This window comes from Topomyia yanbarensis, chromosome 3, assembly GCF_030247195.1.
Source record: "Topomyia yanbarensis strain Yona2022 chromosome 3, ASM3024719v1, whole genome shotgun sequence".
Taxonomy (NCBI): domain Eukaryota; kingdom Metazoa; phylum Arthropoda; class Insecta; order Diptera; family Culicidae; genus Topomyia; species Topomyia yanbarensis.
This window is the reverse complement of record NC_080672.1, coordinates 229,141,201-229,145,467: the sequence shown is the minus strand read 5'-3', so window position 1 is coordinate 229,145,467 and position 4,267 is coordinate 229,141,201. Positions and strand designations below refer to the sequence as shown.

The 4,267-nt window shown below is 38.4% G+C and overlaps 1 long non-coding RNA gene across 1 annotated transcript; it reads right to left on the bottom strand.

Moving 5' to 3' along the window:
* Positions 1-347: 347 nt before the first annotated feature.
* LOC131693095 (uncharacterized) lies at positions 348-1,118 on the bottom strand. The gene is made up of 3 exons (XR_009306155.1): positions 1,087-1,118; positions 529-608; positions 348-466 (listed from the first exon to the last, which is right to left on the bottom strand). It is a non-coding gene; the product is annotated as an uncharacterized LOC131693095 (long non-coding RNA).
* Between the last annotated feature and the right edge of the window lie 3,149 nt (positions 1,119-4,267).

The window sequence follows — 4,267 nt, the reverse complement described above, 5'->3', positions numbered from 1 at the left end:
CGCGATCGAAAAATACGTAGACAACGGTGGAAATATATCCACCACCCTATATCTCGCAAGCGAGCAAGAGTGAAAGGAAACTAAAACACCGATGATAAGTATTAACACAAAGTAACTAGCAGCTTTTCAAGTGGCGAACGAGCCTAAGCTCAGATTTAACACTCCTTAAAAAAAGCTCTAATCTAATCAAAAAAATTATTTCTAAGGTAGCACTCACCAGATTATCCTGTAAATTATTACAGTATCCGTCGAGAGGGGGAAGGCACCAGAGCAAGAAGAAAATACCCTAAAAAGAGGAAGAACAAAGTACAAACGAAAAAAAAAAACAATTAAAAGAAATACACTTACCATACATGACACCATAGCTGAAAAAAAAGTAAAGAAACGTCTCGGAGGGTGGTTTTCGGAGAGCCTAGAAACATACAATACGCAGTAGTGAATCCGTTTCAAATTTATATTTCCGACCCTGCAAAGAATAAACATATAAATATATAATCGAAAAATAAATAAAAATAATAGGATACTTACCTTAACCTAAAAATGGCGAAGACAGGCACGGAACAGCGGCACGCACACGCCCGCCACTTCCGAAATATCGGAGACCCACGCTAAACGGGGTCTCCACACCATGTGCCGAGCAATGCGCCAGGGAGTGGCGCGCAACGGCACACAGAAAGTAATCGGCTCGTCGTACACGGCACTTACGAGTTCGCACGCGGAATTGACAACCAGCCAATCCTCCCGAAAAACCGGCCCTGGTGTGCTGGTCGCCTGGTAGCGGCGGACCAGCCACATCCAGGCCTCATGTAGCGCGTGGCGCACACCGTGGAGGAACAAAGGGCGGGTCACCAGTAAACGAAAAAAACCTATCTCGGCTACTACGCGTGGCAGGGCGGTTCCTAGTGGGTACAACGGCAATGGGCCGAAATGCATGACGCACGCCAAAAACCTGGTGTCCGGACACCAGGTGCGGGACCTGTGGAGGCCACGGGCATTGGGTGAATATACAACGAAGGCACTAAAAGAACAAAAAGGAAAAAGTTTTTGGAACCGAAAATCAATCAGAAATAAAAACGCACTACTTACCTCATTATTAAACCGTAGCTCTCGTCGCAAACGATTGACATCAAATGCCGAAATCGGAACAGAAAAAGGTGCAAGAGGCGCGTTAGTAAAGTCTATACCACTTACACTGCACATAATAGTGCACGAGAAAGAAAATTCAGGAGGCGGTTCACGTTTCACGTTCACAGCATTTCTTGTTTTGCAATACGGTTATAAATCTAATGAAGCGAGTTATTGTAACTATGCTAGGGTAATGAGGGCATTTTGACAGTGAATACGATTGTAACCGGAATACGCACCGCTTTGCTCAGCAATCATATAAGAGCAAGTTTATCTAGCTAAGACAGGAGTAAAACAAAAGGAAAACCAGACTCGAGTTCAATCTTTATTGGCAGCGTACATTTTTACTAGATAAGCATTATATAGATATAGGCTCAACACTGTACTGTTGGACATCCTTTTTCTGCGGGGCTTTTCCATATGCCGCGCGAGGATTTATACAAGATAGCAAGTTTTTTTCCTAAGGTAACAAGACGCATCAATAAAGATTTAAGGTAACAAGTTTTTTGTCACATGAATTACATATACATAGACTTAAGGCATAAAATTGTTGCCCCAGTTGAATCAATATAAGTTTAAAGACAATGATGCAAGATCAACGCGTTGCGTTGATTTTTCGTTCCATATATACATATGCATATTGGTTTAAAGCAATAGAAAAATAATTGATTTTACGACTCTATACATAAGAAAGTATCGTTATCTTTCATATTTTAGAACTATTTTCGCTGGAGTTTTCTTGGCCATGGCGAACGCAGCGTTGATTCTGGAAAGACTCAATGATGTATTACTGGCACAAGGGGTCTACGATTTTAAGGTAACGCTAACGTATAAGAGTCTTGTAGAGGATCAAGCAGAATTAGAATTGGCACTAAATGCTTTTAATGAAACCTGTACAGCGCTAATAGAAAGAATTCCGAATTTGAAATGCGGGGTCATAACCTCGGTTTGGAGCAAAGACACTAGTGACATTGCGAACATAAATACGTACATCAGGTATTTCTTTAAAACAAGAACACCAAGAGGGTTTTGGTCAGCAATTGGAGCAATGGACTCCGACGACAGAACTAGAATAGACGAAAATATGGATAAACTTAGACGAAACGAAGAAAGATTCAACAAAAATACAGAACATCAAGCGTCAGCAATCGAAAAAATATACAATTTCGTGAGCAACTCAACAATCACCATGAATAAGGCAGTCGAAAGCAACAATAAAAATTTCGAATCTTCAAAAACAGAAATCAGGAACACTCTTAACAGAGCCCATGACAGAGATAAAGACCTATACCTAGAAGCAACACTCATGGAGATAGGCATGTGGTATAACAGTATGAGACAAAACTTAAAACTAAAACAAAAAACGTTGATAGCAATATTACACGCAGAAAACACAAAGAGCCTCGACCTAGCGGAAATAATAAACCCAGTACAACTAATCCGAACATTAGACAGTGAGGAAGCAACGCTGAACGACAACCTTACTTTCCCGAGAAGAGCAGACGGGGCAATTATGCCAGAGATATTAAATACACTTCATTACTACGTAAACCTCACCAACGACTTAGATATAATTTTGACACTTTAAATTCCGCTCGTGAAAAAAAGCAAATGGTATGCGTATAAAGGCACAATCGAGCCAAGCATAACCGGAACCATATTGACAATATTGCACTTAGAGGAAGACATAATAATAAAACAAGAAAACAACTGGGGATATGTATTAACCCAGGCAGATTATGACAACTGCGATAGAATAGGAGACACTAGGCTTTGTAAATTAAGCAATATAGAAAGAGACCTCAAACAAGAGGACACATGTATGGCCGCGCTATATTTTAGAAACATAACGACGACATGCAAAACAAAAGTGCTGCAGTTGAACCACGACATATGGTTGGAAACTGAAAATAGAAACATATGGACGTATATTACACCTAACAAATTGAAGGTATCCGTTTTCACGGGAAAGAACGTTACGGAAACTACAATACAAGGCAAAGGAAATATAAAATTACTGCCGGACATGATGATACAGACGGATAGTATAAGAATTACACACTTCAGTGAAACACAAGGTGAAACAAAATCAACATACCACATACCACATACGGACATACCAAATATTTCTAGTAAATGGAAGGATAAGGGGATACCGTCTCTTTCAAAACGTAATAAGATAGTTTCGTTATTTGACACAAAGAAACTTTTCGACATAGGGGTAGAAGTCGACGAAATAAAAAACCATAAACCACGCTAGAAAATTTAGCATATGCCCCTCTAGAGAACCCATGGACGACATTTAGTGTCTTCTTGGTCATAGGAGGAGCTTTAGGCATATTCTTCCTATGTTTCAAAGGGGAGATATCATGCTGCACACGGAAAACCGTTATAGAACCACACATACCAAATATAGGACAGAGGGAAAACAGAAGACAAACGAAACACACACTGGATAGGAACATTATAAGCAAAACGAAATTACAGACCATAAATGAGAAGAAAAAAGAGAAACAACCAGACATGAACATGCGCTTAAATAAACAACAACAAAAAATTCAGAAGGCAACGCCAAATACTAAAGAAGGGGGTACAATGCAACCCAATCAACAAAGGACGCAAAATATTACGACAGCGCATACTAGTAAACCAGCACTAAAAAAATGCAAGGAGGAATAAGAACGTATTGAGCAACAAAACGCAATAAGAGACACAATGCAAATTAAATAAACATGATAATCGTTGTCATTAATTAACATGGATATAAGCAATTTACAATATGAGGAAAAGCGAAAGTGAAAGGAAAATAAAGAGTAAATAATCAACAGTGAGAACATAAAAAACATAAACATAACATAAAAAAAAATTAGATAAAGGTAAAGGTATACAAATATGATACAAAGGAACAAAATTACCACGAAATGGGTAATAGTTCGTTTGATATAAGATGAAGAAAAGCTTTTAAAATGCGAATACAAAAAAGGAGTATAATTGACGAAAATATTTATTTGCAACTAAGAAAGTAATATTTGCAAAGCCAGAAGCAAAAGTATGGAAGAAATAAAGAACATACTACAATATAAGAATGAAAAGATAAAGACAGAATTTATTGAAAACTCTTAGATTATAAAGACACATGCGG